This window comes from Phyllostomus hastatus, unplaced genomic scaffold (assembly GCF_019186645.2).
Source record: "Phyllostomus hastatus isolate PE091 unplaced genomic scaffold, TTU_PhHast_1.1 phas_scaffold_78, whole genome shotgun sequence".
NCBI classification, from domain to species: Eukaryota; Metazoa; Chordata; class Mammalia; order Chiroptera; family Phyllostomidae; genus Phyllostomus; species Phyllostomus hastatus.
Window position 1 is genome coordinate 1550271 of NW_025334041.1, and position 12143 is coordinate 1562413.

At 66.9% G+C, this 12143-nt stretch overlaps 1 protein-coding gene across 3 annotated transcripts in view; it reads right to left on the bottom strand.

The window, feature by feature from the left end:
- The window catches only part of DDC (dopa decarboxylase), a 40687-nt gene extending 28940 nt beyond the window's left edge, over positions 1 to 11747 (bottom strand). The window contains exon 1 of one of the 3 annotated variants that reach the window (XM_045827948.1): positions 11595 to 11747. The gene's annotated coding sequence lies outside the window, so the exon portion shown is untranslated. Of the gene's footprint in view, positions 1 to 7965; positions 8105 to 8932; positions 9047 to 11594 lie in introns of those variants that run through there. The other 2 variants (XM_045827950.1, XM_045827949.1) reach the window with 2 other exon arrangements.
- Positions 11748 to 12143: the final 396 nt, after the last annotated feature.

Sequence of the window (12143 nt, forward strand, 5' to 3'; positions counted from 1 at the left end):
GTCCACACGTGTCCACGCGGGCCCACGCCAGCCCCTCCCACGCCGACGGTGGGCTTGCACGGAGATTTTTTGGGGGGAGGAGAAAGTGCATTGTGGGGGGGTCTGTGGGTGAGAAGAACCGTCCGTGCTTCCCAAACCGGAGACCCGAACGCCCCCAAGAACACCGCCCACCCGGCCCTGGGTGACGGGACACACAGGCTTCCGGACGCCCTCTCCAGTCGCGGGAGAGAACTGTGTGCCGAGCAGGGGGTGCGTCCTGGGCTCCTGCCGCCGTCCGGAGCCTCGCGATTCAAGGCTGGCCTCCCTAGCAGGGGCGGCCCTCCGGGGACCGCAGAGCGAACCACATCCCGGCGCCCTGGACAGCGCGTCCCCCGCCTCGTGTCCGGTCCTGGGCGCTGCTGTGTGGGGGCGGGGCGGGCTTTAGGAGGCTGCGGGCGCTCCGGACAAACTACTCACAGGACCCGAGTTAACGGCGGCCAGGCAGACTTCGCTGCAGGCGGCCGCCGGGGCGGGGCAGCAGGCGAGAGGGGAAGGTTTCAGGTTCCGTGAGGCCCATCGTTGTGTCCACGTTCTGGGTACGTCTTCCCTCTGGCCAGGGCAGAGGACCTCCTCGACTAGGCTGGGAGAGAAGATTCTGCACAACGGCCCCCGCGGATGAGCCGGCAACGGCCTGGGTCTGCAGTTCCCCTGCCTCTGGGTGCCCCAAGCCTGGGCCTGGGGCGCTCCCGTGCCCGTCCCAGCCTTCCCCGGAGGCTCCCGTTGCCTCCCAGTCCCAGGCGTCCGGTCCCCAGGCGTCTCGGGGCAAGGCCGCTGCGGTGCGTGTGGCTTCCCGGTCCTAACCCCCGGGCCTTCAGGCTTCCACATTCACTTCCCACTTGGGCTGACTCTGGTCTTCCCGAACTCGGCACGCTGACTGAACGCCGCCCGAGCTCTGCCCCGCACGCAGAAGGTGCGCGGGCCGGCTGGCCTCTCCGCCGTTCGGCAACGCCGGCCGAGCCCGGCCCGTCGCAGGATTTTCCAGGGCGGCGTGGTGCTCCCCGGTCTGGCGGGGCTGCGGTCCCAGGGCAACTTCTGTGGGCGAACGTCTCGGTTCTGGCCAGTAGTTCCCCGCCTTTGGGGGGGGGAGCTGGTGGGACACCGCGGCCAGGACTTCGGGGTCGGGACCCAGAGGGCCCCCCGACTTGGGAGTTTACCAGCCGAATGGCCTGAAGTGAGTCCCTGCTGCCATCCGTGTCGACTACAAGCGCCCCTGTCCCCAGGGCGACCTCGACAATTAGATGGGGCCATGGGGACAGCCTAGAACAGGGGCCCAAGGTACACATCCGCTGTGTTAGTTGTTGGCTTTTCTGGAAGACGCTGGGATGGGCAACCTCACGCTGGCGTTTCCGAACACCGTTTTGCATTAAAAATTTGTGAAAGGAAGAGTATTTATAATTTTTTAGAACAACATTTTTAAAAGATTTCATTTGTTTTTAGACAGAGGGGAAGGGTGGGGGAAAGAGAGGGAGAGAAACATCAATGTGTGGTTGCCTCTCATGCGCCCCCTCCTGGGCACCTGGCCCACAACCCAGGCCTGCGTCCTGACCGGGAATGGAACCCTCAGCCCTTTGGTTCGCAGGCCAGCAGGCAATCCACTGAGCCACACCAGCCAGGGCCAGAACAAATTTTTAGAGACATGCACTTTTAGTGTTTTAAAATTATACGGCCAAATTTCTCCTAAAAACTTTGTTGTTGTTGTTGTTTTTAACCAAAGGACTGCCTCACGGGGAGGGACGGAGAACCCTCATTTTGCCGTAGAACCATCACCGCCGGGTTTGCGCTGGCGTTTAGGATTTGGCACGACGGGCGCTCCTGCTCTCGCTCTATTTCAGTCCTTCCGACGGTTCCCCTCGTCCCGGTGCCCTGGCGCTGCTTCAGGGACTGCGCGCCCACCGCTCCGTTCCCCGACGTTTGGGCCCAGCTGCAGAGCAGAGCACCTTCACCTCCGCCTGTGACACGTGGTGCAGACACCGCCTTCCTGTTTCGCCTGGCCTAACCTTGCTTGCAATTGTGTTCCGACCTCTCGGAGTTTCCATCTTTACGTAGTCGAGTCCCGTGATCTTTCCCTCAGCAGCGGGCACCTTGCGAGTGACAACCTCTCCTTCTCGACCGAGGGGCGGCCCGCGCCTCCCACGCGCAGGCGATGCGGAGCGAGGGGCGCGCGGGGTTCGGGGGCTGCCTGGCTCCCGGGGCGCAGCTGCCTCGGCAGAACCAGACGCGCACGCACCGCCACTCCGCCCCCCGGCCCGCCCCCAGCGCAGCGGCCCCGGCAGATGCGAGAGAGGCCCTGGCCGCCCTGTGACAGAGTCACTGCCGGGTGCTTGCTTGCCGGTTGTTTCCCACAAAGAGCTTCCTGGGGAACCCTTCGCCCTGCCCCCCGCCAGCCCTGTGTCGGTCGTGTTCGACAGACGAGCCCGAGAGGGCGGGTGCTGGCCGGGGGAGGGGGACACTGACAGAGGCCCCGGCGCCGCCTCCCTGGGCCCCAGGGCAGCCCCTGTGGGCACCCTCCGGTGACGGCGCCTGTCTGTGCCGCATGGGGCGTGAGCCGGTCGAGTCCCCGGACCCCTGGCCTGGCGGCACCGGGTCACTTTGGGGGAGGCCCAGCCCGGCCTCGGCCCCCCACGCCCGTCTCCAGAGGGGCCGCAGACAGTGTCAGGGACATGCCCCGGTGCCCAGGCCCCTTGGGGGTAGGAAGGGGGCGGCCACCAGACCTCCCACCGGCTGGTCTGAACCCCCACCCGAGGGTATGTCTGTTGACTTTAGAAAAAGAGAAAGGGAGGGAGAGGGAGAAGAAACATGGATGACGTGAAAGAGAAACAGTGGTTGCCTCCCTCCCGTGCGCGCCCCGCCCGGGGACCCCGCCCGCCCGCGGCCTGTCGGAGCACGGGACAGAGGTTCTCGGGGCTGGGGCCGCCCGGCCGGGGCTCCTGGGGCTTGCTTTCATTATCGTCGTGCTTGTCGCTGGTCGCCGGCGAACGTGATAAGCGAAGTAACACAGAGTGTCTAAAGAACCCGGTGTCAGCTAGAGTCTGAAGAGTTAGAAAAGGTCTCAGGGGATTTAGTTTTTGTGGAGGCACGGCAACAGTTAACAGACAGCCGTCCTGATCACCAGACACGTCTCATTGCTACTAGAAGCTTCCGTATGGTCTCAGCTGGAAGCTGAACCCCTGTGGGGGTCCCTCACGATCCTGCACCCTGCACAGGGGACGTGCTCACGGAGGGACCGGCGGATTCCGGGGGGAAGCAGCCGGATTAGCTCGGGGCCGGGCCCACGTCCCGGAGCCCCAGGAACAGAAGAAGAGAGGCACGTCCTCCCAGTCCCAGGGGGAGGCAGGCTTTCTGAGCCACGGGCCGGGGTTCCTTCCTGCGAGGAGCGTGGGAACAGGACTGCGAACACTCTCCTTCTGTCGGGGCGGACAAGGAGGGCCGGGGGCGGGGCGGGGGGGCTGCAGGCCGCCTGCGGGGCCCTGGGGCCCGAAGGAGGACCGCCGCGCGAGAGCAGGGTGGGGTGTGCGGGACACAGACGCCGGTGCACGGGCCGCCAGGCAGAGCCCTGGCCTGGTCCTCGGTCCCCTTGGGCCTAGCCCCCACGGGTTAGACCGGGGACCTCGCACCGCCGTGGTTTTTAGACTGCGCCCCGGCCGCTTTCCTGCTGTCCTGCAGGTGGGGCTAGAGCAGGCGTTCTTGTGGGGGCAGGGGTTTCCGGCGGCCGAGGAAAGCACGCGCGTCTGCACAAACGTGCGCGTGCGGAGTGGGGTGCGGGGCGCTCGGCCCGGGCTCTGCTCTGTGTGACCTCTGTGCTGACGCGGCCCCGAGCCTCCCCTCCTGTCCCCGCCCGGGAGGCCGACGCACCAGCAGCAGCCTGCCCGGGGGCACCCGAGCCGCCGTGAGGGCAGGGCGCCTGACGCACCCCGCGCTCCGCCCGCGGACGCCCCGGACTCGCACGCAGGTGAGGGCCCGCCCAGCGGGCGAGGCCGGAGAGCAGGTGGACACCCTGCGGCAGAGCCTGGAGACGACTCACTGGAGGAGCCGGTGCCTCCCGGGCCCCTGCTCTCTTGGATCCCCTTCCCGCGGACGGGACAGGGAGACATGGCCTCGGGCTGCTCTCGCCGGGGTGTGTCCGGCTGTGGCCGCCGACCTCCCCAGGCCTCCGCCTTCAACCCGGGCGATGGCCCCTGTGCCAAGCAGCCCGGGGCATCCTACCGGGGCTGAGATCCTTCATTTGTGGGGGTGCAGCATGTAAGTTCCCTCTCCGCGCTCCCAGCTGTGCAGACGGGGCCCTGCACAGGCCCAAGCCAGCGGGCCGTGGCTCCTGCCTGGTCAGGGGGAGGCCCCAGGGAGCCCCTGTTGTCCAGCCGGCCTGCTCTGGATTGGAGCCCCCTACCCCTCGCCCACCTCACGGCCCCCTCAGGACTGCAGTCCAGGGGACAGCGTCCTCCCTCTCAGCAGCCCCGGGGTGTGGGGTCAGGGGGATCTGCGTTCAGAGTAAAGGGGTCGCGCCCGAACTGCGCAGGAAGAGGGGGTCTGGCTGTCAGCCACCTCTGTGGCCACTCCCAGCCTCCGCTTCCTCCCTTGAAAACGGGCAGCGAGGAGCTGGGGACAGCAGGCCGGCCAGCTGGCCGGCCCAAGGCCCCGTCTGTGTCTCGCGGTCATTATCGCTCACGTCGGAAAGAACCAGGGTGGCCGCCGCTCCTCAGGGCCAGGCCCTGGCCGTGGGCAGGCGCCCGGGGCGTGCAACAGGCGCACCCGGGACCCGGCTCCGAGGGAGGCCTGGCCCTCTGGCCGCAGAGGACGGAGCTGCCGGTTCTCCGCCGTCCCCCCTCACGTGCAGCCTGGGCTGAGCCTTTGTCGGCCGACAGCTCTGGGTGCCGACAGGGCCCGTCAGGAGGTGATGTCAGGCTCTCCACTGTAACATAGTAACCAGTTTCCCACCGGAAACGCCACTGTGTCCAGCCACTGTGTTCACCCGGCGTCTCTGGAGCTGGCTGAGAAGTTCTACTTCAACAAGGTTGTAGCAGCGACGTCGGCAACATCACACCCGCTGCTGCGGGCTGTCCCGACTCTCTCCTGACCGCAGACAGTTCACACACCGGCCGCCGTCTCGGCCCACGTGTCCCCTGGCCCCCTCCTTCGCTGACTGCCCCCACGGGCCTAGGTCCTCACCCACGATGATGCTCACAGTGTGTGTGGGTCCCGTCACACCCGCAGGCAGGCGTGTCCCGGTGAGCCGGGCGCAGGGCCCAGGCCCCACAGCGCCGTGTGCCCGCGGCACCCGTCTGGCACACGGCATGGCCGCAAGGGACCGGCGCAGCCACACCAGCCTGTCCCGTGCGCCCTCGGAGACGCTGACTCCCCAGGGAACCGACGCATGCGTGTGCGATCGCGTGTTGCCCGGTTTCCTCCCACAAAAACGGGAGCGACGTGGAGACGTCACCCCCTCAGGCGAGGTGAGCCGGGGTACCCCACCTCCTCAAGTTTTACCTTTCATCGCACTGTGTCAGTTAAACCGAAATCTTAATGAAGTCGGTTACATTGAGGATTAATTTAAAGTGATTCCGATTACACCCTCGTCCCTCACCCGGGCTGTGCAGAAACCCTCGTACGGAGGAGACCACCCAGCCGTCTTGGTTTCCACCTCCCTCCGCGGCCTCCATCTGCTCCGGCGCGACCCCCCGGGGACGAGTCTCTCGGAGGGGAAGCACCCCCCCTTCCCCTCAACGCGTCTTCCCTCGGCGCCTGGGCCCCTTCCCCTCTGCCTCTGAAGTCACATTAGCGGCCCAAGGAAGGTCACGGCCACCTGCCTTTTCCGGAGACCGGAGACGACACCAGCGGTTCCAGTCGGCTGCGTCTTTTCATGACAGTGGCGCCATGGGCGGCGGCCGTGCCGGGGCCTGATTTACGGTCTGTTGGGACAGCTGCCGCCCTGCGACCGTGCCCCGGGCCCTGACACCCTCTTTGGGAGGGGCCGAGTTTCTCACCAACCGGTCCCGAGGTAAATGCCGGCTCCTGGGCTCACTGTGACTCTTTGCTGCTCCTAGGGCGCAGGGCTGGCCCATCACCGCGTGGCTCCCCAAGTCAAATCTGGACGCCGCACGGGGGACCCTGGGTTGTCACAGCCCATGGCCCCCAGACTCAACGGCCCGGTGACGGCCGACCGGCTCACCCACGCAGGCCAAGCCTCAGCCACATCCCGATGCCGCGCCGGCAGCGCACGGGCTGCTCGCCACCCCCCCACGGGCTCAGGGGGCACTGCCAGCCCCACTGCACAGCTGGGCCCAGGAGCGGAGCTGCGGGCAGTTCTGATGCTGAGGCCGGGCGCCCACCTGCACCGCCTGCCACCTCTGTCCCCCCGTGGCCTGAGGACTCAGAGCCCACAGACCCCAGGGGGGGCTCTGGCTTGGGCCGGGGTGGGGGACACTGCTCGCCACCGAGAGCGTGGTGGGGCTGCTGCCCCTTCACTGCACGCAGAGAAGTGCTCTGGGGGGGGCCACTGACCCCAACAGAAACAGGAGCAGCCGAGGCCAGGCAGTGCCTGCGGTCCCTGGTGCCCGGGAGGGGCCCCCGTCCACCCACCCAGGCCGAACAGGCGCGGAGCAGCCAGCGCCCGTCCCAGGATGCACAGCAGCAGGGGGTGCCACTCCGCAAACGGGGCGACGGGCTCGGCCGTTTCCCTCCGGCCCCCAGTCCCCCAGGACCCAGCCCCGGTGCAGAACACGGGAGGATGGAGCCTTCCCTCCGCGTCCATGTCCGCTCCGAGACCCCCTCCCGCAGGAACGCCCGCTCACGAGCCCCTGCCCGCGGACACTCCGGCCGCTCCCCTGGACCACCGCGGCAGCCGCGTCTCCTGCGCCACCGCCGGCCACAGGGGCAGTCCCCGAGGAGCCGGGGCACCCCCTCCATGGAGGCCACCTTGAAGAGGGGCAGCGGATGTACCCGCACCTCCCGGCGGGGCCCCTGGACTGGGCAGGGGGCGGGGGCGGGGGTTCCGTTTCCGTTTCAGCCATTTTCCCCACCCGGATGCCTGCACCCGTGCCTCCCGAGCGGGGGGGGCAGAGGAGGCAGGGCTCTGTCTCTCTGGAAAACGTGCGGGCGGGCCCCCCACCCCTGCCCGAGTCGTCACTGTTCCAGGACGTCCACCGACCCCGAGGGGGGCCTCGCCGCCGTCCCCACGCAGGAAGAGCCTGCTTCTCTCTGGTCCCCTGGACGCCTACGGGGCGGCGGGGGGGCCACCTTTTAAGCTGCCGTGGCCCCCTGGGCTCCTGTTCGGTTTCCGAGGGGATCGGTCGGACGGGGAGGAGCCTGGTCCTTGGAGTGTTTGGGAAACAGGATTGAGGGGAGAACCCCCCCCCCCACCGTGGGCTGCTCGAGTGTCCCCTGGAGACAGAGCAGAGAGAGCGGACACCCTGAGAGGCAAGGCCACCACGCAGCCCTCGGCCCCTCCCGCGCCCGGCCCGACGAGCGTGGCCGGGCTCCTCCAGCACCCTGAGGGAGGCCCCCCTGGGGGCTCTCTGCTGTGAGGAGGGCAGGGGCCGCAGGGGCGGCTGGCCGCACCCCCCAGGAACCCCGCCTCCCCCGCCCCCAGCCCGGGCCCTGGCCCCCAGCCCCACGCCCACGGGCGCCAGGGAGCAGCCAGAGAACCGCGGCCACTCCCCCCTCCTGCCTCCTCCCGGCTCCGAGGGCCCACCCTCAGCCCTGTCCCAAGTTCCCAACGCCGCGCCGCGTGTCGCTCAGAGGGGACATGCAGAAGCGGGCGCCTCGGGGTCACACTGTTTTCTCAGAAAGTTCCCGCCGCCTCCCCATCGCCACGGAAACCACCCCAGCTGGCAGCAACAGGCAGGCCTCCTGCCACCCCCAAACCGAGGGGCAGAGCCCCGGCGCTGGACCCCGCCGGGCCCCCGGGGCGTGGGGACAAAGAACAGCACTCACGCTGGCCGGCTGTGTCCGCCCTCCGTCCTCTCCCCGGTGACAGCTGAGCGGCGCGGAGGCGGCGGGTCTGTGCCTGCCCTCCATGCAGACAGTGTCCACGGCCCCGAGCCAATCAGCGCAGCCGGCGGCCGCACGTCTGCTTGCTTATCGGCAGCATCTCCCCTGGCCGCATTCTGCCCCCAGCCCCCGCTTCCTGCAGCCCACCTGCACTGTGCTGTGCCTGCCTCTGGGGTGCAGCCCAGCCAGCCGCCCCGGGGCCTGAGGGCCAGCAAGGGCTGGAAAGCACCGGGGGGGGGGGCGGGCGGCAGGGCCCCGGGCACTGGGGGGGTGGCAGGGCCATGGGAAGGCGGTCCCAGGCCCCCCGGCTTACTGAGCGGGACCCAGACCCGGGCTCGTCTCCCGGAGACTCCGGGCAGGCAGCCTCGGAGCAAGCCCAGCTCCCGGGCTCCGCTCCAGGGGTGCCGAGGGGCCAGCCGGGCACGGGGAGACAGGAGCGCCCGCTTTGTGAGGGCGCCGGGCCGCACGCCGGGCGGCATGCCGGGCCTGCTCCTCTCCCCCCGCCCCGGGGGCTGCTGGGACCTCAGCCAGGAAGGAGGGAAGCAGAGGTGCTGTCCACCCCCCCGTCCCCATTCCAGGTCGGAGAGGGGCAGAGGCAGGTGGGGGGTCAGTGGCAGGTGGGGGGTCCGTCCAGGCTCGCCCGACTCAGCCCTGCCCCTCCGCCCGGAAGCCGCCAGTGTTCAGAACACAGTGGCCGGAAAGTGCGTGTGGGGGGGCCTTCTCCACCCTCCGCCCTCTTGTGCAGGCTGGTGGGAGCAGGAGGGCGGGGCGCTCCCCTTCCAAGGTGAGCGCTGGGCCCCGGACACCTGGGAGGGGGGCCTAGGGAGGGCCCCTCAGGCCAGGACGGGCAGGCAGGGTCCTGTGCCCCCCCCACACACACCCGCATGCACACGTGTATGCACTCACGTACACACTACGGCCTCAGGGCCTGGGGCGGTCCGGGGCTGGGAGCTCCACCCAGCCCTGGGTTTTATCAAGCAGCGTCTCCCCGGGGGCTCCTCAGGGTGGACACTGCGGGGGCTGAGCAGGCCGGGGGCTGGGGCCGTGGGGCGGGGCTGCTCCTCGGGGCGGGGCTGGTGGCAAGGGGCATGATGGGCGGGGGACGGGCAGGCTGGGCATGGCCCCAGGGGCAGCAAGGTGCCTGGCCCCAAGCGTGTGGGCACAGGGCCCGGCTCGGGCAGGGGAGCCGCCCAGCCAGGAGGAGGCTCCGCCCCCGACCCCGCGAGGTGAGCAGGTGGCGGGGAGAGGCAGGCTGGGCTGCTCCCCAGAGGCAGGCACAGCACGGCACAGGTGGGCTGCAGGAAGGCGGCCGGGACTGCGGTCAGCCGCCAGGAGGGTGACACGACAGGACCCCCGTCAGGACCGGGGGGGCGGGGCTGACTCAGACCGAAGACGCGCCGGACTCCCAGGAGGACACTGACAAAGCGCGGCGGGCGCCGCGGACCCAGCGAACCGCTGACCTAGCGCACGAGGATGAATGCCCACGGGCGGCGGGCACACCCCCTGTTGCAAACATCCCCGTTTTCCGCAGACCAGCGAGCGGAGTCAGAACTGGGTCATCACAAGCCCAACGCGCACCCTCAACTCTAAAGCAAACACAAATGGAAGAGCAGAAGTCTCCGGAAGGACGATATGGCAGGGGTCCAGCCCCACCCTTATCAAGACAGAAGAGGCTGTAAAAGTGTCATGTGTTTTTTCTTTTTATTTTTAAGATTTTATTTATTTTTAGAGAGGGGAGGGGAGGGGAAACATCAATGTGTGGTTGCCTGTCATGCGCCCCCAACTGGGGACCTGGCCCACAACCCAGGCCTGTGCCCTGCCTGGGAATCAAACTGGTGACCCTTTGTTTCTCAGGCTGGAGCTCACTCCACTGAGCCACACCAGCCAGGGCAAAATGTAATGGGTTTCAAGATGTGATTTATTTATTTCAGAGAGAGGGGAAGGGAGGGAGAAAGAGGAGGAGGAGAGAAACATCGATGGGAGAGAGTAACATCGATTGGTTGCCTTTCGTACACCCTTACGGGAGACTGATTCTGCAACCCAGGCACGTGCCCTGACCGGGAATTGAACCTGAGACCTTTCACTTTGTGGGATGACGTCCAACCAACAGAGCCAGGGCCAGTCACGGAAAAATGTAATGTTTCTGATGCAAGGGTACACACTTGACCAACGGAGCAGCAGAGAGAGCCCAGAAAAAAAAATTCCACAAAGAAAGGAAAACACACACACGGGGCTGACAGGGGACAGAAGACTTGGGAAATTTTAGCTTAGGGAAAAAGTTACAAGTCTCGCAAGTCATGTGTATGGTAAAGCTTTTGTCTCAGAAACTGCAGATGAGGCCCGTCGTGGCCCCTGGGAAAACAGCCGCCCCCCTGGGGCCCTGGTAGGAGGTTACCGCCCGGGGACATCCGGACCTTTCGTGCTCCGGGGAGAGCAGGTGACCACCCTCCCCCGGGAACAGCCCACTGCCCAGGACGGGGATGCTGCATCTTCGCTCACCTAACCCTCCCTGGATTTCACAGTCCTCGCCGCCCCTTGTTTATCCACCCCCCCACCTTATAAAAGGTCTGGCCAGGAAAGAAGGGGGGAGACGGTTTGTTAGGGTGTGAACCCGCCATCTTCTCGGATCGCTGGCCGTCTGATTACAGCGCCCATAAAGGATTCAATCACTGTCATTGCTTATTGGATTTGGTAGTGACAGGCGGCCTGAACGCCGGTGTCTTTTCCAGTTACAGAAGGACAGCAGTCAAGGAAGATGGACTGGTGAATGGCGTTGGGACAGCTGGTCAGCACTTGGGGACAAGTGACATTGAACCTGGTTCTCCCTCCTGGTAGGTCAAACCCTTCACTGAAAGGCCAAGTTTCAGGACAACAGAGAGGTGTGTGCTTACGGCCTTGGGTGGGGGGGGGAAGGTTTCTTACGGATCGCCTTCACAGGCGAGCCGGGAAAGACCGGCCGAGGCGACGCCGTGGCTGGTGAGAATGCCTGTCCTTCCAGCACACGAACGAGGGACACGACCTCCAAGGCGGGGGACGCAGTTTAAAATGCACAGTGCTGGTTGTGCATTATACATTCGTGCCATTTGTATTAGGAGAGAATGCAGAAAGGCCTTTTCAATAAGAAAAAAGGGCATCTCAATAGAAATACGAGCATCCACCAGAAATGGAAACAAAATGTCTCCTACGTACAGGACCCGAGATAAGGGGAGTATTAACGTTTATGCGTCATCTCCCCGCTGCCGGAGACTCTCCAGACTCCATGTAATCATATCCTGGCGCTACGGCGAGCCCCCATTTCACAGAGGGAGAGACAGAGGCTGGGGCGAGGGGGGGGGGCAGCGCCCAGCCTGCTGGGGCGGAGAGCAGCGGAGAGGAGCAGAGGTCAGGTCTGCCGCCTCCGGGCTGTCACTCCGGCAGCAGCTGGCACCAGCCGGAAGGGGCCTGTCACCCGTGTCATTTCCAGCCCCCAAGGGAATTAACCTTTAAGCGAAGGTTCTGCACTGTGAGGTGACAGCCCGAGGTGCAGGTGCTGCCAACAAGACTCCGATTAAATAACGAGAGCAGAGACTCACCTGCGGGGACGCGAGGCTCCTCACCGCCCAGGACCTGCGGCTCGGGGGGGTGGGACGCAGGGAAGCGGCCAGGGTTCTCTGACCCGGCAGCTGAGACACACGTGTCTCCAAGGCCTTAGGCCTTCAGCCCCGAGTTAAACATTAATTTCCGGCCGAGATAAGCCCTTGCCCCCGCCCCGCCCACGCCCCCAGGGGGAGCTGTGTGCCCGTCTCGCAGAACGTGGCAGCCGTGTCCTGGGCTGTGGCGACCGTTTCCGACCCCCACGCCCCCGCCTGGTGGAGACCTGGGACCCCCTGCGACCCGGACTGCCAGCCCGCGAGGGACCCGCAGGGGGCGCTGTGCGGGCTCCGCCGGCTCAGCCCGCGGCGGTGCACGTGTGCGCAGACCCGCAGCGGCTCCCCGGCTCCTTCGCCACCAGCGGACGCCCCCAAGGGAGCGGGCCGCCCCGGAGGGCCCGCCTGGCGCCGTGGTCGCCGGCAAGCGCCGCCCGCAGCCGGGACAGTGGCCTGGGCGTCACCCGTCCGGGGCTGCAGAGCGGCCCCATCTCA